The sequence below is a fragment of the Dermacentor albipictus genome, chromosome 1 (genome assembly GCF_038994185.2).
Source record: "Dermacentor albipictus isolate Rhodes 1998 colony chromosome 1, USDA_Dalb.pri_finalv2, whole genome shotgun sequence".
NCBI classification, from domain to species: Eukaryota; Metazoa; Arthropoda; class Arachnida; order Ixodida; family Ixodidae; genus Dermacentor; species Dermacentor albipictus.
Genome location: NC_091821.1, coordinates 241,108,756 through 241,133,522, shown reverse-complemented (window position 1 = coordinate 241,133,522; position 24,767 = coordinate 241,108,756). Strand labels below are relative to the sequence as shown.

General features: G+C 45.6%; 1 protein-coding gene and 1 long non-coding RNA gene across 5 annotated transcripts in view; one reads left to right on the top strand and one right to left on the bottom strand.

Moving 5' to 3' along the window:
• LOC135901589 (uncharacterized) overlaps positions 1–11,312 on the top strand; it is a 62,666-nt gene extending 51,354 nt beyond the window's left edge. For 2 of the 3 annotated variants that reach the window (XR_010564192.1, XM_070531124.1), the window contains one exon: positions 10,994–11,312. The gene's annotated coding sequence lies outside the window, so the exon portion shown is untranslated. Of the gene's footprint in view, positions 1–7,622; positions 7,731–10,993 lie in introns of those variants that run through there. The other variant, XM_070531125.1, reaches the window with a different exon arrangement.
• LOC139054309 (uncharacterized) overlaps positions 1–24,767 on the bottom strand; it is a 56,832-nt gene that overhangs the window by 23,230 nt on the left and 8,835 nt on the right. The gene's annotated exons all lie outside the window — the stretch shown is intronic.

Here is a 24,767-nt window from a genome sequence, read left to right as displayed (position 1 = left end):
AAAGGGAAGGCCAGGATTTTCTGAATCGCATCATGAAATGTGACGAAACATGGGTTCACCATTTCACCCCAGAATCAAAAAGAGCATCGATGCAGTGGAAGCGTACGGAATCACCACCTCCCAAGAAATTTCGAACAGTTGCGTCTGCTGGTAAAGTGATGGCAAGTGTATTCTGGGATAAACAAGGAATTATTCACGTTGATTTTTTACCCCATGGTGTCACTATCAACAGTGCGTATTACTGCCATGTTTTGCGTGATGTGCACAAGAGTTTCGGAAGAGACGTACGGGTTTGATCATAAAGGGTGTGGTTTGCAAGACAATGCACGACTACATACCACTCAACGCACATCCCAAACAATCCAGGAACTTGGCTGGAAGATATTACCACACCTCCCCCTATAGTCCTGACTTAGCACCAAGTGATTTTCACCTGTTTGGGCACCTGAAGAAATTCCTCGGAGGAAAACATTTCAACACTGATGATGAAGAATGTCCTACAATGGTTCCGTCGTAATAATAAATCTTTCTATGCCGAACCATTCCAGGCGTTAGTTAAACGCTGGGATAAGTGTATAACTGTAACCGGAAGTTATGTGTAAAATACATCCACTTTCCACACTTTGAAATTCGTCTTATTTGTTTTCTTTAAAATCCCGGGTTGACCTGAACGACCCTCGTATGTAGAAGGTGCGATCGACAACTGGCATTATCTGCCATTGTCGTTAGTTGCTTAGAGGTGTTCTTATGTACTTATTTGATGAAGACCGCCACTCACTGGCGTTGCTCGGAATGTTATCGGGTATAGGACATTTCCTGTTTTCGGGTATAGGACATTTCCTGTAATTAACCCAATCCGTAATCGTTACCTGGCCTATCGATCGTTTAAATTTCGGGGACGCTATGGATATGCTGATGATAAAGTCCTCACTACCCAGGTTTTCGTCTAAGTTCGTCTAGCTCGCTTTCTGTATATGTTGGCCGAAGTTGAGGAGGACTTAGAGAAATGAAAGTTTATTTACAGCATGTGCAGGACTAGAAGCATGTAACATACCGTATTTAATCGATTCTAAGCACCCCCTTTTTTTCACGATCGCGATGCCCAAAGTGAGGGGGGTGCTTAGATTCGAAAAATCTAGAATGACCCCCCCCCCTCCCTCTTTTCGCTGTGACATCACGACGATACGGGTGTTTTGCAAACATTCAAAAGAAAAATCGGTGCAGACAATGAACCCACCGATTGTTTCGGATGCTCAGTTGCTATCACTGCCACTCGAATTCGTCGCACTGCTTGAACCGCCGCACTCGGTATCCCACAGCAGGTCGTCTTCCGTTCCGTCGAAGTGGTTTGGGATCGAGCACTTAAAGTTTTACCACAACGTCCACTTGGACCCGCTTCCACGCGTCCGAAATTCACTTTGTCATGGTTGATGGAGACGCTTTCTGCAGCTTTCGCCGTACAGCCGTACAGTCCGGCTGTACGGCGTACGCGAGCCGCGGACGCCGTGCCACCTCGGGAGGCCGAAGGCTCCGGCTCGATGGCAGAGGGAGCAAGCGCGCTTGGCGGCCTTGGCTACACGCTCTTCCTAACAAATAGGGGGGTGCTTAGATTCGCATGCAAACTTTTTTCCCAGTTTTCTTTCGAAAATAGAGGGGGGTGCTTAGAATCGCGAAAATACGGTAATAGTAAAAAGTCATCAACGGCCGGCAGCAAATCGTACGCTGCGACCCGTAACAAGAAGAACGTCTCTCTCTTTCCGATGGTTCGATGGCTTATAACCCCTTCAGTCCGTCGGGGTCACGTCATATTCAGTCAGTCGTCGAGCCCATGCAGGTGCCGTCATTTTCAACCAATCGGCGAGCCCGTACAGGTGCCGTCATTTCATCCAATCCTAGGGCCCGTGCCAATGGCGTCACGTTCGGCCAATAGGGACACTCCATGGGCTCAATTCTCCGATGGCTGCCTCCGTCCGGCGCTACCTCCTCGCCTGGAAGGCGCTTAGAAGGAGGGGGCTGGTCATCCTCGAACGACCTTCAAGTGCTGCAAAGCAGTTTTTCTCGGGACTAGAGTCAATTACTTCGAACCGTGCCGGCCTCTAGTTTCACTTTCGGGAAGCGTCACACAGGGGGGAGACAAAAGCTCCGCGCGCGGCACACGAACGCGGGTTAGACAACTTGTCCGACCAGTGGTTGCGTTCGGAGAACTTGACCAATGCTAATTAATGGTCCATATCTAACAGGATGGCGCAAGGTTGCATGGAATCTTGCTCCACACCTACATATTCCGTCCTTTTGGGGACGGAAAACGTATGCGTGTTAAGTCCCAAAAAGAACGGAAGCTAGAGTGCAGAATCCAAAATTTAAGCTTTTCTACACTGTGACCGAGCTAAATTATTTTGAAATAATAGGGCTTCGCTCAAAGCTTACTCCGCACCTACAGACCATCAGGGTTTGCCAACACACCGGCGCGCGTTGAACATGCGGTATGCGAAAAGAACGACTTGGAAGCATTGCCCAAGCCTTCTACCGGGGCTTGGGCGAGACCTTGCAACATGTTTTAGAGCAGTTCTGATTGCGTGTCTGCTTACCGGAATGCGAATCTAAACAATGAAGAGAAGGCTCGGAGCCGCAATTATAATCTAGTGGTTCAATGTTCTTAATGCGAAAGCAATTAAGGACGAAAACGTAGGGAGGTACTGAGATTTACTTATTGATTCTCCTACGCAGTAACAGAAATTAATTCGCTTCGTTCAGAAGTGTGACGCGCCGCGTTAATTCACTATACAGAGTACTCAATCGCTGTTTAATACTTCTGACTTGTTTATTTCTCTCTCTCTCTCTGACAGAACACACATTTTAGCCTCTGCGCAACCAGTCAAGTGATGTAGGCTGCAATTATTGAGAACTTCATCTTGAAGCTCAGAGCACTACTGGTTCTAGCTCCTGAGGTCACACGGAGAGCATGCTCGTAATCTAGCGGACTACACGCCAGTTACTTCTCGTTGGCAAGTTGTGGTCAAGTCTACGGCTGTCTGAGCTCTTCGCGGTGTATCCCCCATTCCGAGAACGTCGCTCAGTGTGGTCTCCTTGTCGATGCTGCAGTTAACGTTGGTGTTGATGTCTAGCCGCTTGCCTCGATGTCAAAGAGTCCATTTTCCACGGGTTTGCCACAGCTGTTTTCGCTGTTGCCAAGCGTCCGCTGGTCTAGCTGCATTCTTTTGAAGCGTTGTCGAGAACAATCAGCACATCTGTCCGCACTTCGCGCTGTCTTCACTAAGACCTAATTGACCTAATTTATTTTCACGCCTACATGCGTGAAAATAAATTTTCACGCACGCACGATGTCTCAGGTGATACATCGGCTCACCTGAGGCCGATGTCTAATGTGTACAATGCCTGTTTGTGAGTGCGTCCATGCTTCTATAGACTTGTAGGCCAATTTACCTCGTCTCGGGTCAAGTTCAAGCACGCCGCGTACCGAGAATAGGGCTTCTGTGTACATAATCACCATTATTTTATTTGTCATACCGCGGGCCGATAGTTCATGACACCCACTGCCCCGTATTGATCCGTATGCCGTTTTCAATCGACACCTCTCCTGGAAGGATCGACAGAACAGATTGGACAACCATCACTTTCTCTATTTCCTTTTTACCATTTCTTCAGCTTTTTCGTCCGCTTTCGTGGTTGACGGCGATTGGTGGTCACACCTGCAATACAAAGGCGCCGAGGGAAAAGGCACGTGCTTTCGTGCAAAAGAGTTGCGGTGAGGGGCGTTAAGGAGGGAGAGGGTAAACTGCCGCTCGCTTGCTCGCTCGGGCTATTCGCTTACATTGACAATCTTAGTCCATGGTTTCGTCACATTATTATTATCATTTTCTTTTGTCAACATACACTCCCACAGGTGCTGTCGAAACCTCAGCAGTCATGGAGGCATTACGGAATCAGGGTGTAGACGAGCCGTATGTAAAAATACTGAAAGATATCTATAGTGGCTCCACAGCCACCGTAGTCCTCCATAAAGAAAGCAACAAAATCCCAATAATGAAAGGCGTCAGGCAGGGAGATACGATCTCCCCCATGCTATTTACAGCGCGTTTACAGGAGGTATTCAGAGACCTGGATTGGGAAGAATTGGTGATAAAAGTTAATGGAGAATACCTTAGTGACTTGCGATTCGCTGATGATATTGCCTTGCTTAGTAACTCAGGGGACCAATTGCAATGCATGCTCACTGACCTGGAGAGGCAAAGCAGAAGAGTGGGTCTAAGAATTAATCTGCAGAAAAATAAAGTAATGTTTAACAGTCTCGGAAGAGAACAGCAGTTTACGATAGGTAGTGAGGCACTGGAAGCGGTAAGGGAATACATCTACTTAGGACAGGCAGTGACTGCGGATCCGGTTCATGAGACTGAAATAATCAGAAGAATAAGAATGGGCTGGGGTGCGTTTGGCAGGCATTCTCAGATCATGAACAGCAGGTTGCCATTATCCCACAAGAGAAAAGTGTATAATAGCTGTGTCTTACCAGTACTCACCTACGGGGCAGAAACCTGGAGGCTTACGAAAAGGGTTCTACTCAAATTGAGGACGACGCAACGAGCTATGGAAAGAAGAATGATAGGTGTAACGTTAAGGGATAAGAAAAGAGCAGATTGGGTGAGGGAACAAACGCGAGTTAATGACATCTTAGTTGAAATCAAGAAAAAGAAATGGGCATGGGCAGGACATGCAACGAGGAGGGAAGATAACCGATGGTCATTAATGGTTACGAACTGGATTCCAAGGGAAGGGAAGCGTAGCAGGGGACGGCAGAAAGTTAGGTGGGCGGATGAGATTAAGAAATTTGCAGGGACGGCATGGCCACAATTAGTACATGACCGGGGTTGTTGGAGAAATATGGGAGAGGCCTTTGCCCTACAGTGGGCGTAACCAGGCTGATGATGATGATTCAGAAGTGTGACGCGCCGCGTTAATTCACTATACAGAGTGCTCAATCGTTGTTTAATACTTCTGACTTGTTTATTTCTCTCTCTGACAGAACACACACATTTTGGCCCCTTGAGACTGCCTCTGCGCAACCAGACAAGTGATGTAGGCTGCAATTATTGAGAACTTCATCTTGAAGTTCAGAGCACTATACTGGTTCTAGCTCCTGAGGTCGTCACACGGAGAGCATGCTCGTAATCTAGTGGACTACACGCCAGTTACTTATCGTTGGCAAGTTGTGGTCAAGTCTACGGCTGTCTGAGCTCTTCGTGGTGTATCCCCCATCCCGAGAACGTCGCTCAGTGTGGTCTCCTTGTCGATACTGCAGTTAACACTGTTGTTACTGTCTAGCCGCTTGCCTCGATGTCAAAGTGTCCATTTTCCACGGGCGTGCCACAGCTGTTTTCGCTGTTGCCAAGCGTCCGCTGGTCTAGCAGCATTCTTTTGAAGCGTTGTCGAGAACAATCAGCACATCTGTCCGCACTTCGCGCTGTCTTCACTAAGACCTAATTGACCTAATTTATTTTCACGCCTACATGCGTGAAAATAAATTTTCACGCACGCACGATGTCTCACCGAGATGTCTCACCGATGTCTCAGGTGAGACATCGGCTCACCTGGGGCCGATGTCTAATGTGTACAATGCCTGTTTGTGAGTGCGTCCATGCTTCTATAGACTTGTAGGCCAATTTACCTCGTCTCGAGTCGAGTTCAAGCACGCCGCGTACCGAGAATAGGGCTTCTGTGTACATAATCATCATTATTTTATAAGTCACACCACGGACCGATAGTTCATGACACCCACTGCCCCGTATAGATCCGTATGCCGTTTTCAATCGACACCTCTCCTGGAAGGATCGATAGAACAGATTGGACAACCATCACTTTCTCTATTTCCTTTTTACCACGAATAGATTTCTTCAGCTTTTTCGTCCGCTTTCGTGGTTGACGGCGATTGGTGGTCACACCTGCAATACAAAGGCGCCGAGGGAAAAGGCACGTGCTTTCGTGCAAAAGAGTTGCGGTGAGGGGCGTTAAGGAGGGAGAGGGTAAACTGCCGCTCGCTTGCTTGCTCGGGCTATTCGCTTACATTGACAATCTTAGTCCATGGTTTCGTCACATTATTATTATCATTTTCTTTTGTCAACATACACTCCCACAGGTGCTGTCGAAACCTCAGCAGTCATGGAGGCATTACGGAATCAGGGTGTAGACGAGCCGTATGTAAAAATACTGAAAGATATCTATAGTGGCTCCACAGCCACCGTAGTCCTCCATAAAGAAAGCAACAAAATCCCAATAATGAAAGGCGTCAGGCAGGGAGATACGATCTCCCCCATGCTATTTACAGCGCGTTTACAGGAGGTATTCAGAGACCTGGATTGGGAAGAATTGGTGATAAAAGTTAATGGAGAATACCTTAGTGACTTGCGATTCGCTGATGATATTGCCTTGCTTAGTAACTCAGGGGACCAATTGCAATGCATGCTCACTGACCTGGAGAGGCAAAGCAGAAGAGTGGGTCTAAGAATTAATCTGCAGAAAAATAAAGTAATGTTTAACAGTCTCGGAAGAGAACAGCAGTTTACGATAGGTAGTGAGGCACTGGAAGCGGTAAGGGAATACATCTACTTAGGACAGGCAGTGACTGCGGATCCGGATCATGAGACTGAAATAATCAGAAGAATAAGAATGGGCTGGGGTGCGTTTGGCAGGCATTCTCAGATCATGAACAGCAGGTTGCCATTATCCCACAAGAGAAAAGTGTATAATAGCTGTGTCTTACCAGTACTCACCTACGGGGCAGAAACCTGGAGGCTTACGAAAAGGGTTCTACTCAAATTGAGGACGACGCAACGAGCTATGGAAAGAAGAATGATAGGTGTAACGTTAAGGGATAAGAAAAGAGCAGATTGGGTGAGGGAACAAACGCGAGTTAATGACATCTTAGTTGAAATCAAGAAAAAGAAATGGGCATGGGCAGGACATGCAACGAGGAGGGAAGATAACCGATGGTCATTAATGGTTACGAACTGGATTCCAAGGGAAGGGAAGCGTAGCAGGGGGCGGCAGAAAGTTAGGTGGGCGGATGAGATTAAGTTTGCAGGGACGGCATGGCCACAATTAGTACATGACCGGGGTTGTTGAAGTATGGGAGAGGCCTTTGCCCTGCAGTGGGCGTAAGCAGGCTGATGATGATTATGATGATGATGACTCCCACAGGTGCGTGCGGGCAGGCCGGCGACGGGCTGACAAGTGAGCCTACCTATGAAAGAATAAAGTGTTTGCTGGATATATAAGTAGCCCATTTTATGCCTTCCATCGTCTCTGTAATACACATAAATCGTGACATGGGTGTACGAGGTCGCGGATTCGACTGCCGGCTGCAGCGTCTGCATTTCTATGGGAGCTAAATGCATAACTATTTGTGTACCGTGCTTTTTGTGGACGTTAAGGAAACCTAGGTGGGAGTACTCCACTGCAGCGTCTTCAATTCATTTCATTTCATTCACTATGCAGTTTGGGGATGTTAAACCCCACAATTTAATTTTGAACAGACTTACGTTCTTCTGGTACTAAATGAGTGAATTAACATGCCAACATACAATAAAGGAAACTTGAACAATGTGCAGTCATTCGGCCCCTCTGTTGGATCCAGAGACGGGACCTTGCCCACTCACCACCTACCACCCCCCTTTACGCTGCCCAGTATCCACCGCTGTTTTCGGTACATGCACCGCAAGGACATATCCGGGCTAGTGCAGACTGAATCCGGGCACGGCCGAACTTGAGGTGAGACGGGCGTGTTCGCCTCCCATCCAGCCCAGCCGTGATCCGGGAAACACGTGAGGACATGGCGAAAGCACCAGGAGAGAAGCGCCATCATTTGCCACATTAAAGAGCCCCTCACCAGGCCACATAGCAAATTTTGGTCATAAGCTGGAAGTTGTTACGTGCCCTCTAAGGAGCGTTCTATCGCAAGATTTAAAAAAAAAAATTAGTTCATTAATAGCCTAGAAAGAAATATTTGAAGTGCCGTGAACCTATGATTTCAGGAGGCGAGCGTCACCGCCAACATAGACACACTCTCCACGTGTCCCGTCTAGCCTGCGCAAGCAAAATTCCTTCCCTGCGTTCTCCCATACCGGAGCCGGAGGATCGCGTGACGAATACGTTACGGGCCCCGCCTTCTTTTTTTTTTTTTTTTAGCTCTCTCGCGTTTCCGCGCGCGAGCTGTTGCGATTGTCTCGCTTCGCGCGGCGGAGAATTTTGCGCGCTCTGTGCGAGAACACCTGATTGGCGGCATAAGTCAATGCCACAATTACGAGCACTGACGCAGACGCGAGAGGATGAAAAAGCATAATCACGGCGCTGGAACACGATAGAAAGTTACATAGTTTCGTTCTCTGCGCGCGCTACTGGAACAGACAGACGAAACAGATGTATATCTCTCTTGCTACTGTACGAAGTAAAACAAGGACACGCAGACACTCGGTTCGTAAGTTTTATTATTTCTCTAAACTTTGATTCGGCTATTGAAGCAACAGATAAAGCAAATAACTGATGTAGCCCTGAATAATTCTGGAAGCGATGTGTCACTGTGAGTGACGTCACAACACCGCCGTGCACGTAGTGCACGTAGCCGCACTTGTGCGATCGACGTGGACTCTTCGGCTGGGAGCGCGGCGCCTGCGAGAAGGGCAAGCGGCGTTCGGTTTGAAAGTTAAGCTCTTTCCGCGGCGCGTAGGGACGTAATACTTAGCAGACGCGATCGTTAGCGCGCGTTGCATGGACTGCACTTGTCAGCTAAAAATGGCCAGACCTGCTGAGGGCTTCTTTAAAGTAATGGAAGACTATTGAAAGCTGTATCTGCATGAAACAGGACCTTAATGTTTATGTTTAATTTCATTCCGACATTATGCCGTCTGGCAACCCAGGCGCTAAAAATAAAGGTTTTACGCTCTAGGGGGCTAGGTGAAAAAAAAAAAAAACGACTTTGGTGCTCCTGCTTCATCCATTTGAAAGCTCAGTAGTTAAATTGCATCGCGTATTTTTTAAAAGTAGTTTCAGCTTACGAAAACATCCAACGAGGAGCAATCGAGATAGCTACTGGGCTAGTTGGTGCGACATCCCTGAGAATCACCAACGCCCGTCTTTTTTTTTTTTCTTGTCCTTGCGTCTTTTTTGACGCGTTGCTGTAATACGCATACGACGCTATATGACGATACAACTGCATATGGCTACCTAGGACGCATGTGATATCTATGACGCATGTGGCTACCAATGACGCGTATGGCAGGCCAAAATCAGTGCACCGCCCGTGTTGCTAGGGGACGAGAAGCCATTACTCAGCGAGTAAACAAAACCACCGGCTGCTGCCGTGCACCATATTTGCATGTGCGTCATTAAACACACCCTGGCGTCAGTTACAGCCTCAGAAAACCGATATACAAAAACCCCTGGTAAGAAAAAACCTGTCATACAAAGCATCGAATATATGGAGTGCTCAGGAATTCTGAGCTCTGTTCCATTATTAGCATTGGAATTTCGGTTGCTCTGAAAACAAAAAAAAACAGTAAAAAGAAAGAAGAAGAGAAAGAAAGGAAAGTGGCAGGGAAGCAATCGCAGTCTCGCGTCTAAGTTCCAATATATTCGCTTAGCTCAAGCACCGAGTCATCGGTCTTCCCTTCTTACGAGATTCAGGTGTCGTGAAAGTGAATGCGAACGCTTTACATCTGTAACGAGCAACCGCTGCTCGTCAGACGCAGAGCCTCGCAGGACGGCGCTTCAGCAGGCACCGCAATGCATTTTGAAATGCAATGCACTGGAAGCATTCTTCATACACAGGCGGTACATTAACTGCATCGTAAAGGGCACATGCGAGTACCGCCGGCTAGGGTGCTCCTAACGCAGCCGCGATTTATTGCAAATGTACAAAGCACGCAAGAAGTTATGCATCACGAGGCGCACGTGATGGCAGCTGTAGCGGGGGTGCAGTGACTAGAGCGCGGAAGAAGGCAACGAAGCAGAGCGAAGCTGTTTGTTGCGTCGACTTTAAGTACTCGTATATATATATATATATATATATATATATATATATATATATATATATATATATATATATATATATATATATATATATATATAGAGAGAGAGAGAGAGAGAGAGAGAGAGAGAGAGGAGGGGAGAGAGAGAGAGAGGAGAGTCCGACGTGCAGGTCTTGCTTCGAAAGCTAGGGGGCGTGCCCCTCTCCCCTAAACAGTTTGTCCTACCCACTTCCTAGCACCATGGAGTGCCATGTGATAGAGTGCCATCTTGCACTGCACAGCAACGCCCCCCCCCCCCCCCCGCGCCGTCCTTAATAAAAAATCCTGGTGCCGCACCTGTCAACGTGTGCTGGTCGGGTTGGGATGTCAGGCCAGCACATTCATATCCACGTGGTAAAGAAAATGGCTGTTTCCAGAAATGCAAGTTGACTACAGTGCGAACTACCCGCCCAACCACGTTTACATGAACACGTTTCTGGCGGACGTGGTACCTGCAGCTGCGCTTAGTAACCCAGCTTCTGGTTGTTCTTGACTGCCGACCTGACCAGACCCGCCCGATGACGACCGCGTTGCCAAGGGATTTCCCAGGCGGTTTACGCAGTACGCCCACCAGCGCTTACACAAGCCATGCTAACAGGCAACATTTCATCCTAACAGCATGGTTCGATGAGAATTTGTCGAGGTCACGCAACTGAGTGTTAAAAAGCGGTCGTCAGTAGAAGGAGGCGATGCTCACACTCGTCTCCCGCGTGAGCCCTATATTTCATCATCCCACGCCGTCACGATGGGCTGAACAATTAAAAGTTGGGGTCGCAATCAATCGGACACATGCCCACAGTGCTTCTGCATACCATATACGCCGACGATATGATCGTGCATTGCAGTTCATGTATAGGCTGGATTTGGGTATTTAACTACATGTAACGTTTACTGATTGCATTCATTGCCATTCGCAGACGTGGCAAGGATATCGAAAACGACGAAGCAGAATCCTGCAGAATGAGTCGCAAAGGTGAGAGAAGACGATTGCTCTGGCACGAGCGTGAAACACACCTCGCTCGGCCTACCTGGTTCTTCGACGGCTCCTTGCCGTGCGACTCTGCGAACCGTTTCACGGGAGAGGCCCCTTCCTGGTGTCTTGGTGTACCCTCTCAAGGAGCGGCTGGATATCGGGCAGTGATTGACTTAGGCAAACCAGACTGATGGCTGTTTCTTCACCCGGCCAGGCAAGCACTGCCTGGTCGGCTTCACTTGAACCTCATGGTTATCCGATTAAACTTCTCTTGCGCAGCGGACTGACCAACGTTCCTGTGGCCCTGGTACCGACCAATGGAGAGTCAATTCGAATAAAAATCCCCAAATTCATTCAGGAAGAACTCCAGAAGGCGACACTCCACTACAAACTGATCACCAAAGTACGGCAGTTCGGTCGCGGTGGCATTCTCTGCTGTTCGCCAGACCAGGCCAGTATCACAGACCTGCTCAAATGTACAGCGTTTGCCTCACATTCAGTGAGCTCCTTCATTCCTGCTCACATAGCTTGTGTTAAATAACTAGTTCGTGGGGTCGACTCGAGCCTTTCCCCTTCAGAAAATTTTGGACATGTTTTCTGTAGCCGGAGCTGTGTCCGTATTTCGTTGTTCTCGCTTAATGAAGAACAAGAAGATACCCACAGAATCAGTCATTGTTACCTTCGCTGGAACAACTCGTCCGACAGAGATCAAGGCGTGGCCACCCATTTACCAGGTTGAATCGATATCTCCTCGCTCCCTTCAGTATATTAGGTGTTGGCGCTACAGGCACAGCATTAAGGGATGTCGGTCAGTTCCTCGGCGTCGTAAATGGAGAGAAAATCATGAAAAGATGGTTCATCACAGGAAGAACGGTGTTGTCTCTGCAGTGGTTCTCACTCAGCTGATCATACTAACTGCTCTGTGAGAGCGCAGGAATTACAAATTTTAGAAATAATTGAACAAAAGAGATGCTCAAGACGGGAAGCCCGTTTTATCATTGCGGAGCGATCTCGCGGGTATGCCGGTGCAGCCAATCGGCTATCTCATGCAGATGACTCATCACTTCTCGGTGACATAGCTTCGGCAGCAGAGAGGCCAACGCAGAAGGCAATGGAAAATCTATTTGTGAGCCTATCGGAGTCATTAGCGCAAATGATTACCACCCAAATGACTCAACTCCTTCAGGTGGTTGCGCGCCCAACCATGGCCTCTAAACTCCCAGTGCCTTCCAATGCGAATGATGCAGAAACATCCAACCCAGGCCCCTCTAAACTTCGACCTAGCAAGACCTCTCCCGTGTATCATGCAGAACAGGAATCAGACTGGAGCTCAGATTGTGGCTCGCAAGTAAAGGACATGGAGATTGACTCCCGCGCTCTTAAAGGCCGCGCATCTCCTGTCGCGCAAGGTTCTACATCGACACATAACACGAAGACTAAAAAGTGTCAGAAGGAGAATATTTCTAAAAAAATATTTTCTGAAGGATAGCATTTTCGACAAGGCAGTTTCTGCTGCCGATCTTAACACAGCATAGGTACGCTGAAAGTATTGCAGTGGAATTGTCGTTCCATTTATTCCGCTGCTATTGACTTATATTACCTCTGTAGCCAACACTCACTTGATATCATTGCATCGCAAAAAACCTGGTTATCAGCAGAAAAGGCATTTCATCTAAAAAATTACCGCACATTTCGCCTGGACCACCCCTCTCGTGGTGGTGGCTTAGCTATCTTCATCTCTTCGAAAATTGCGCGCCTGACTAAAATGGCTTACCAGCTTATGACTTTAGAAAGCGAAATTCTAGCTATAGACATTTCTATTTTAGGCCACATCCGACTCACTTTAGTTAATGTATATTTCCCCGGAGGTATTCTGAAAATTAGTGTCCTAGATACAGTAATTACGTCCTGCAGAAATGAAATCATTTTTTCCGGAGACATCATGGCGGGGGGGGGGGGGGGGGGGGGAGTATAAGACCAACTCGAGTGGTAAACGTTTGTGGGATTGGGCTGCTAACAATGATTGATCATGCATTAACGCACGAAAACCCACATTTATTTGTAGTAAGTCACTTTCCGCAATAGACCTCACCTTCGCTAGCACTAATTTGTCTATCTCCACTTGGTCTGCTATAAACTCGGGCACAAGCAATAACAATCTTCCTATTCTTTTTGAGCTCATACGCCCATTGACTCAAATTACTACGCATTATAATAGTTTTGTTAACTTCAACATATTCAAATTCAAGAAGGTCTTACACATGGCTTTATCGAATCAGCCATTGCATAATCAAGAAGAAAAAGCCATAAATTTATTGTCGGTTTTCAAAGATTCCGTAAAAAAATCTCAATTCACTCTGCACTGCACTAAAAGCGGGTCTTCTAAACCTTGGTGGAACGCAGAGTGCTCACGCCATTACAGGACAAGAAAAGCAGCGTTGCAAAAACTACTTCATAACCAGTGCCCTAGCAATTGGAGATACTATAAGTTCGCGGCAGCAACATTTAAAACAACAGTTGCAAATGCGAAAGACAACTTCGATTGTGAGCACTTCGAATTTCTTTCAGCAAGCAACAAAAAAGCACTGTTTCGCTCTCTGAGAAATAAAAAGGTCCTTCCGGCACAAATAAGCGTCGCCTCTGTGGTTCCAACACCCTGAGAATTGGCCAAATTACTGGAAGATACGGCTAAAGGTCTAGAATGTCGCTTTAAGTCGATTTTGCCCAGTCACGCTATGCCGCCTACTCCTGGTGAAGACTTCGAAAAAGTTACGATTTCGGAACTGAAAAATGTACAAAGCAAGCTGCCTAATTCAGCGCCAGGCCACGATGACATTACTACGGCATACTAAAAATTTTATTTAAGATATCATCACAAGCATTACTTACCGTGGTAAACCATTCGATTAAAAATTCCTGGATTCCCCCGGAATGGAGACTTGCAAAAGATATCCCATTAATTAAAAAGCAAGGCGTTGGTTACGAATTAGATAACATTAGACCAATATCTCTTACATATAACCTAGTAAAACTCGTCGAAAGAATCCACGACCGCATAGCTCATTGGCTGATAGAGAACATGAATTTGAGCCCATAACAAATTGGCTTCAGGCGTGGGTGCTCGATTTGGTGCGCCCATGTCGACCTAGCAAGTCGTATCCAACTAGCTCGATGTCAGAAAAAATATGCAGCTTTAGCCACTTTGGATATAACTAAGGCGTATGACAGCGTAGAACACGTAAGCCTAATAAACGCGCCTCAGATTGCTGGTCTGCCTAAAGATTTTGTCACGTGGGTTTATGAATATTTAAGCGGCAGGGAGTTTTACTGCTCTCTACGCGGATTGTCTTCATCAACTTATCAACAGTCAAGAGGTCTACCACAGGAATCAGTCCTATCGCCATTGCTGTTTACTGAGTACTGTATCTTTGCAACAGGATGTGCATGTGTACCGACGACATTGCATTTTTTGCTGCATCAGTAGACTTACATGCTTTGCATCAAACTCTACAGTCTTATATGAACCGCATAGAAATGTGGCTTGATAGAACCTCTCTCATAATATCAAAAAAAGCGCCGTCCTAGTTCTCCCTCAAAGTGTTCCTGGGCAAATTTCGGTTCTTTATCGACAAGACAGTATCCCACAGGTGAGTTCACTTAAATATTTGGGAGTGATGTACACCGAAAAGCTTAATTGGAGTCCACATATAGAACATATTGCCTCAAAGGGAGCACACGCAGTAGGAATGCTGTGTAGACTCAGCAGCAATCTATCAGGGCTGCGTCGGCATGTTTTCATTATGACCCGGTGCATGTATGTTCGCCCGATAATAGAGTTTGGCTGCGTTTTGTTTTCTGGCGGATCTGCATACAAAATTCGGCCTCTGATTCTATTAGAACGAGAGGCGCTACATTTATGTCTTGGGCTTCCAAAATTTGTCGCTAACAGTATATGAAAAAGTACGCCTGCCTTCTCTTCTCATGCGATTTCATATCCTAACAGTACAAACTTTCGTAAAGATATATGCATCACCACACAGGAGATCACAATATGTTTTCGTTAATGAACCGGCCTCATTTTTTAACTATCAGGGGAATCGCTCACGTTGCCCTCAAGTTGTTTTCGCTCAAAAACTATTGGATCCATTAAACGTTCACCTATGCGAGGTTGTCTTACTAAATTCCTCGGTTCCAGCTGCTAAAATTGAATTTGACATTTTTTTCAAGTAATGCTAAACATCATCTCTATCAATATCTGAATGGTATTCTGGAAGACGACCTTGCACAGCTGGATACCATGCAGCAATTGATGCTTCTGTCTGTGAAGAAAAGGCAAGTGTGGGCATTGTATCACCACATCCATACATAGTCGCCGACTACGGAAAGGGGGGGGGGGGGGGGGAGGCTCCGGGGCCCGAGCGCCCTCCGGACTTTCCGGGAGAGAGGGTGGGGGGGGGGCTGACCGATGCCGAAGTCTACCCGTCACCTCCCCCCCCCCCCTGCCTAACGTCTCATTGCTAGAGTTTTGTCAACTACATCATTTGAGGTTTCTTTTGACTTGCCTCGACCTTCTCACTTAAAATTTTATTGTCTGCCTGTGAAGAAAAGGCAGGTGTGGGCATTGTATCACCACATCCATACATAGGCGCCGACTACGGCGAGGGGGGGGGGGGGGGGGGAGGAGGGGCTCCGGGGCCCGAGTGCCCTCCGGACTTTTCCGGGACAGGGGGGTCTGACCGATGCCGAAGTCTACCCCTCACCCCCCCCCCCTCCCACTACCTAATGTCTCATTGCTAGTTTTGTCAACTACATCATTTGAGGTTTCTTTTGACTTGCCTCGACCTTTTCACTTAAAATTTTATTGTGGCTAATAGCTTACTGCATCATTGTTGGCGCAGATGTGCACGGATTTTAATTGATAATTTGCTTTATTTCTGCAAATCCTGACTAGGAGAACAAGCACATTAGAACTACCAGCGGCGGCTACCTCATCCGTATTTTCTCACTTCAACACTGTTTTAAATTTCCACTGTAAACATCATGCACATACACAATATATTTATATATATACACAAGAAAAAGTTTATTATATTTTTAAAAAGAGGAGGTAGCATAGTAACAATCATTTCTAAAGCTATGGATAGCTTATGCCTAGAGAATGAATATGTTGCCGTATGTTCACCTCGCTTCTAGATGATTTGCGTGCATTTTTGACCCTGAGAAAAACCTGTAGACTTTAGTGATCCCTTCGCTAGATTCTTTTATCAACGGCGTGTGAAATGCACGTGAATATGTGTCTCCGTCTCGCTTCTATTTCCAGTAAGCAAAGCTAACTACTCATTAAAGAAAGCACTTCTAATAATTTACAACATTTATTAGGGATGGAAACATCGTCACTTGCATGCAGAGGTCATAAATATATACAGGGTGTTCCAATTAACTATCATGCACCAAGATTTAAAAGAAAAAGCAATGCGTTACTCGAAGAAAACCTAGTGCATATTGTTTCCAGTACAGTGGAGTAGCTGCCAGTAATTTTTCGTTACTGAGATTCATTAGGTAATTGTAATTAATTAACTAACTCGAGACGTACTATCATAATTATCAAAGTGTCAATTAGGCATTTGTAGGCACAGCCAAGGGCGGTATTTACGGTATAATACTGCGGTATTTTCAGCGACGTACTGATTGCGTACTATTTCTTTCTGACTGATACATAAACCCTGCGAAATATGGCGAATACCACGTGACTGCGCTCCCACTCGCATTATAAAGCAGCGCCTTCGGACAGGCTCGATCCTTCCGAGTTGGACAAAACGAAATGAAGGAAGAAAATATCAGCGCCCAAGCACTCCGAGCAGATGGTTAACCAGCGAAGCTGAAACGTGCGGCCCCGGTGTTTATCACTGGGTTAATCCCGATGGTTCATTAAACGACGGCTTGGTAGGCGGCCGGGTCCTCGGTACGTAGTTGCTGCTTGCGCTCGCCTGCACGAGCCTGTTCTTGTGCCCGGGCTGCATCATCGGGACGGCGTAGACGAGCTCGTTCCGGGTTCTGCTCGCGACGTTACTGATCGGAAGCTGCCTGCTCCTCAGGAGTCCATATGACGCGTCGCCTACCCGTGTCGGAGCCGGAGAAAAACTGCTGCGCGCCCGCTCAGCTGCGACGGAGGGCAACGACGTCACTACTGGCGCAGCCAATTGCGTCTCTTCGCTTTTTCGTGCATTCGCATGGGGTTGCGCCGGAGGAGTTTTCGGCGTACATGCGACAGACGGACGGACGGACGAATCGGCTAGCCATATACAGCTTCGCTGTAAAACATCGTGATCGAGCTAGTGGCTTTTCTGCCGTGCCTCGGCCGGAGTAACACGTCGCGTTTGGTGTTAGTTGGAAACAAGATGTGATAGCTGTTGTCTTAGCGTAAATAAAGTGCGGGGATGTTTCTTTATTTATTTTTGTTTGCCACAATACCAATGACCACAAAAGCGAATTGACGACGTCAGTGCAAATCTTTAAAGGTGCGTTTTGTTTTGTCAAAGTCGCCATGTCTTTGTCTAAATTTACGCCGGTGCTGTGATCGTTCCCATCTTCGATCGCACACTGACTGGACAGCATTAGGTGGACGAAATCCTTGAAGGAGTGGTGGACGAGTTTCTCAGCGAAGTCCTGCTATCACTTCTTCCACTTCTGTGGTATCAGCAAGGGAGGACACCAGCACAAAGCAGCAGCCGAGCACCAAACTGGCTGGATGCGACTTTTCATGCGCAACAGATTGGAAGGCACGGGCCAGTAAATTGGCCGGCTAGGTCACCTGACCTCTTTCTACTCGATTTCTTTGAGGTTATGAGAAAGATCGTGCTTATATGATCGAGACGGGCGTAAGATTAGTTCAGGGCAAGGATAACGGATGTCTGCCGTCGAATTCCAGCGTCCGTTATCAAGAAAGCCACTGAAGATGCGACAAAGCGGACTAAGTACTGCGTAGCTGCAGAAGGAGACACCTATTCTAACATGTCCTCTAGGCAGCAGCTGGCGTTCAACGGTGCTTACGAATTCATAGATAATGAAAGCACACTGAAATCTGATGTATTTTTGTTCGTTTTATTGTGCAGGCGTCCCGACTGCCAATTCGGCTCATTTAGAAGTGCTATATTTACTTTCTTGAACTCATCGATTTTGCCTTTTCTCTACACATGGGTCAGTTCCCATCCCAGTCTGTTTATTTCGCTTCTATTTTTTCCCACGACCCTGTTTTTGCAGCACGTATACACTCATAAAAAATAAAACCGTCACATTAATTTGGCTTTGGTCCGAAGCAAATTTCTAGCGCGAAATATAGCTGTGCGCGCACTCTGTCGATGCTGTGCGAGCAAAGCCGGGATTTTGAAACATGCTATGCCTTTTACATAGCTTTTCGCGTTTGGTCAGAGTGGCACTTCGGCCGCGTTATCAATAAGCTTTTATTATCAATAAGATCAGTCGGCCTTGAGAAACGGATAAGTGTGACGTAGTTAGGAAGGAATAGCTGCAAAGCCGCGAAACTTGCTGTTGGGGCTCTTTCCGTACCATATCAATGGGGATGCGCTCTCTTCGGGGTTGCGACAGGCAATGCAGTTGCCTTCAATAAGCTTATTTGAGGGTGCTGCTTTATGATGCGAGTGGGAGCGCAGTCACATCGCATTTTTTCATATTTCGTGAGGTTTGTTTGCCAGTCGGAAAAGAAATGTACGAAATCAGTACGTCGCTGAAAACACAGCAGTTACATGTCATCTGTGGGTGCCTGGAGGTGCCTACAAATGCCTCATTGACAATTTGACAGTAATTCTCGAATTTGATCATTAATTTCAAATGTTCAATTAAATTTCAGGAACGAAAGAATTACTGGCGGCTACTCCACTGTACGGGAAACAATATGCACTAGGTTTTCTACGAGCAACGCAACTGCTCTTAATTTCAGTCTTGGTGCATGATAGCTGGAGGCACCCTGTATAATTCACTCAGTAACCGAAATGAGGCCAAGCCGGATTCCCTCGAAATCAGAATCAAGAGCAGTCATGCGCAGCCGGACTTATACTCGAACTCACAGAAAAAGAAAAAAAAAGAAAAAGACGGAGAGAGGCTGCAGTTTCGCCGGAAAGGCGAAGCAGTATTAGTGATAGCGAAGTATACGACAATTACACGAAGGAACATTACACCACCGAGAGACGCCAGATTCTTGGGGATGGGAGAGAACTCAGGCTGTGAAATTGAAGTGTCTCCTAATATGAAGTATTGTAAATTCTCATATAAGGTCGTCACTTCAGTGAACAATGCTTCGAGGTCACACGAAGCTTCTTAAAGTGCTATATATATATATATATATATATATATATATATATATATATATATATATATATATATATATATATGAGGTTAGGAAAACTGGTTGCCCCCCCCCCCCCCGAAAAATTGAAACTTTCCGCCTATGACATCTAAATTCGTCTTTTTCGATTCGGCTACCTGACTTCACGCCTATCTTTCAGGTGGAATTATTGGCAACTGTCTTAGTTTTACGCAAATTACGACCATCTCTGTCATTAGCCATAATCTTAACCGATTGCCTGTCTGTCTGTTCTTCACCAACCACACCCAAATTGCCAGATTCATTACAAACTTTCTATTCTCTTCTCCCAAGACACTTACGTCTCGTTCCTTTAGTGTGGGTGCCAGGCCACAAAGGTCTAGCCTTAAACGAATATGCAGATATACTGACAGTAGCATCCCACGATGGTCCTATAGTCCCCATTTTACCTTCGTCAGCTTTCATCACTGCGGCGCGATTCAGAAAATATACTATTACAAATAAATTCTCGCAATCACCATTTGCAACATCTGATTTCCAGCATCTAAGCCCGCATTTAAGTTTTCCTTGGAACAACTAATGGCGCTCCTAGAAAAATTGAAGTAACGATTACAAGACTACGGTGCCAAGTACCCCCACTGAACTTTTACCTCCACAGGTCTGGTCTGGCTATATCGCCCTTGTGCCCTTTATGCAATGAGCGTGAATCTCTGAAACATTTTTTTTTTTAGATGCCGCCGTTTCATTATTTAACGGAAAAGATTTTTAGAACCTTCCCAAAAGCTTCGCTTGAATTTGACTCTTTCTGCAACTCTTTCCTTTGGGGCTACCGTACTGGGTTACAGCCACAGGAACGTTTGTGAAGCCCTCTGCTTTTTTCTGCGCGAGACAAAACGAACTGCATCTTAGAATTCTTTTAAATGCTTGTAATATTCACAAAATTCAAAAAGAAATATCCAGATAATTCATTATTCATACCTGTAACAGTACTTCAAATCCCAATGACAAAGTACTTAATTTCAACCTAATTTTTTTTTTATGCTAACAGTTCCTTCACCGCCCGATTCAAGGCCAATCCCCCAGAGTGGGTTGCGCCATTTCACCAGGGAACAAGAAAACATTGCGCGCATCGCCGATTGAATAAAGTTTATTCACAGACTTACTCGTCAGTAGCCTCTTTTTTTTTTTCTGTCCAGAGAGCTGAAGCCGAACACACGTGCGGTAAAATGGACGAGGGTACACAAATTAAATTATGGCTTTAACGTCCGGAAATTGCGTAGTGGGTTAGAGCGACACCGTAGTGGAGGAGACAGAATTAATTTTGACCAGCTGTAAAGCACGGCACACGGACGTTTAATGCATTTGCCACATAACGATACTAGTCATCTCTCTTGCCCGCATTCCTTTTCTTGAAAACGCTGCGCTCGTTACTTTCCTGTCGGAAATGCTATGTCATGCTGATAACGCGCATGCCGTTCGTTACTGGAAAGTACCGGGCTCGCCGCGTTAAAGAAAGGAAATGCGGACAAGACAGATGACGATTATTCACTCTAAAAACAGTTGCACCCTTTGGGGTGTATATTTGCCACACAATAATCGTCATCTGTCTTGTCCGCATTTCCTTTCTTAACGCGGCAAGCCCGCTACTTTCCAGTAACGAACGACATGCGCGTTATCAGCATGACATAGCATTTCCGACAGGAAAGTAACGAGCGCAGCGTTTTCAAGAAAGGAAATGTGGGCAAGACAGATGACGATTATCGCTGCGTGAGCAATTGTACACTCCAACGGGTGTGAACTTTTCTTAAGAGTGTTGTTGTGTGGCAAATATACACCTCAAAGGGTGCAACTGTTTTTAGAGTGCAAGATATCCGTTACAACTAACAGCGGCGGCCTGAGCAAGCCAACATGCTTTCCGATTTCTGTTGAATCTTCGTCACACTACTTTCAAAAAGGTTGCACACTTTGGGGCTTATAAACCACACAATAATCATCTGTCCTGCTTGCGTCTCCTTTCTTGAAACGCTGTGCTCGCTACTTTCCTGTCGAGAATGCTCTGTCATGCTGAAAACGCGCATGCCGTTCGTGACTTGGAAGTACCGCGCTCGCGGCATTGAAGAAAGGAAAAGTGGGCAAGACAGATGACAATTATTGTTGTGCGGCAGATATACACCCCAAAGGGTGCAACTGTTTTTAGAGTATCGCATGGCAGTTTCTGTAAAAGTGCTGGTGCAAATCAAAGGGCAACGAAGTTCGTCCTTCCTAATTTTTTTTCTTCCCTCCTTGGACTGTTGGCCGTCTACTAACGGGATAATACTGTATTTGTTTGAATTTAAGCCAGCCTCGATTCTAAGCCAATCCGCCAAATTAGGAACGTCGAAAATAAAACTTTCCGCAAATGCAAGCCAACTGAAAACTATTCGCTAATTCGAGTAAATACAGTAAATAGTTTTGTTAGCTCTATGAAGTGTTCAGGCTGTCTCCCTTCAAATCCCAGTAAAATTACTGCTGTAGTAAACATTTTGTATGTTCCCGAGTGATGTCAAACAAATAAACTTCTACTGTAGTAGGAACGAAGCCACTGATTAGTAATGCATCTGCACATTGGGACACATTTTTGGAATATGACACACAACTTTCACCTCTGCCTCTGCACAAGCAATCATTCTTCCCATGGCTACTTTTATTTAAATGGACTTGAACTGAACTTCAAAAGTAATGTTTTTTCATGAGCGCTTCTTTGACTTCTATACAGTCATAAATGCCCAAACTGTGTATGTGACCCAAGAAATGAAATGATGCAAGGAAAAAAAATAAATGCACTAAGTTGCATACATGAATCTTGGTGATGCGTGAAAGCATCACGAGAAAAAGAAAAAAGTTAAGAAATCAGTGAGCAGTTTTGAATTGTGACAGAAGGGGACCTGCACAAGGTAAGACAGTGAGTATGATCTCTGCATGAGTTGCAGAAGCTGAGGAAGACAAGATATCACCATTTCCTACTTTCATGAAAGGGCAACACTGGCATCCATCTGGGCTGTACCACAAAGCTACAAAGGAAACCCACGCAAGTTTCTCAGGAAGCTTCGAAGTCGAAAAAGAATTAATCCTGGTCGGAGATCAAACCCAAACCAACGTTTTTCAGGGTGGTTGCTCTGCCATCTGAGCTAGCCAGGAGGCTAGCAGGCTGCAGAGCGAGGCTGAATTGATCGACAACTCAAAGCACAGGGACACTGAATATGGTCCCAGGTTCGATTGCCTAAACCAGGACAAATTCTTCTTTAAACTTCGAAGCTTTCTTTCTGAGAAACCCGTATGGGTTTGCTTTTGTAGCTTCACATTAGTCAGTCATGCCAATTTTACCCTTTCATGAAATTTCCTCCACATTGCAGATTTCTGCAGAGCTTATTTGCCATATTCAGCCCATACTTTGTGGCCTCTTGTTGGAAGTAGCCATCGTTTTAATGGCATTGTCACTGTAGCGCAGAGCTAGACAACCACCAGTCATTCCAGTGATGGGAGTGTGGCAACATACAATAAGAGACGGAATCATTATGAAATGCAGTAGCGTGAGATGGGTTGGTATGGGAACCATCACTCCCCAGAAGACACTCCAACCATTTCGCTGTGTAGACACTGTGCATTATTCTGCAGCCATTCTCCAAGATTCTCTAAGATTTCAATGTACAGACACTATTCTCCAAGCCCTATGGGCTTAGAGAAGAAAAGAAGGAGGCACTCGAAACTGCATGAGAAGAGACCATGTTTCATCACTTGCTGCACAGCCCACTGCCACATTTTAATGCGTGAGGCGGGCACCTAAATTTTAGCACGTTTTATGCCCAGCCTTTCAGTGGCATGTGCAGCTACACTTGCCAGTCAGGACACTCACACCTTGAAAACTGGTGGCAGCTGCTGTAGCAAAACCGCATCATGTTATTCAAAGAAGTGCCCCCGCTACTTACTAGCTCGCAGTTATGAGAGTGCTGCCAAGGCAATTTCTTAAATGGTTTTCCACCAGTGTGTACCAATTCATGTTTGAAAATCACAGGTACTACAGCACACATAAGACATTAAAGCCAGACTTTAAAAGGGATTAAGACTTTAAAAGCCAGTACTACTGTAATGGTACCAGCAGGTAGTGCATGTTGTTTTTGATACAACTACAATGCTTATAGTAGTAGTCCATGCAGTGCTAATAAATAATTAAGACGGAAAAAAAGTACCATACACGATACAGGACAGCACATGTCCAATGTCTCTCCTTTCATCCTTCATCCTAACTACGAGTGCTGCATACTAAACTACCATGAGCATGTACCAATTTGATTAGCTTTTAATACTCTCGCTGCATGCTTCCCTACTCTGTGCACACTCATGTAATTATAAGCATTTTTTTGTTGCATTACATATTTCTGTAATTTATGTGTTCCAATTGCCGGCATCACATTTCAGGTCCTACCGAGTGCTACAGTATACATTTGGAAAGCATTATAAGAAATGCAACATTTAAGATGAACAGCCTATCTATAAAAAAGGTACAGACCAGTTTGCCAATCCCAGCAACCCTTGGATGGTCCTTACTTTCTTGCAAGAGAGTGTACATAAAATGGTTACCAAATGAGCAGATACTTTAGGCTTAGAGAATTAAACCAGAAATACTGCAAACAAGGATTGTCAGACATATGACATATATATGTCATTAATGTTAATCGTGTGGGATCGTTCCCCACCTGCGGCAAGTTTTTTTTCATCCACTTTCATTTTCATTATATTTATCGTTCCTTTTTTATTTATTAAGCACAAGTAATTTCCCCTATGTTGTCCTTGGTGTCAGTGTTTGTTGGCTTCTTATGATATATATGTCAGACATATATGTACCCATAGCTCCCACGCCTTGAACATAACACCTATTTATGCCTGTACTAACACATTCAAGTACAGTTTTTTTCCATGGACAATAGAGCTTTGGAATTCTCAACACAGTAACATACGTTCACTATCACTAAAAGATTTCATAGCTACCACTGGTAAGCACTTCACTAACATGTAAAGCGCTTCTTTTAGACCATTCATTTTTTTTTAGTTTATGTGTGTTTTTAATGAGTAATGTATAGTAAAGTATTATGTTCCCACTTCTGCTATAGCTCTATATTGTGCTGCAGTATATGTGAATGAATAAACAAATAAATAAATAAAGCGAGGAGACAATATTTCCTTTAAAACATTTTCTAAGCATAATTCCCATGCAGTGGCCACTTATTTGGTTCATTATGGTTTTTTCTTCTCGCTTTGAACACAGTCTGTCATTAGCCAACTACAAAGTGATGACTTTGTATTGAGTTCTTGGCCTGACACAAATGGCACAGCCGTGATT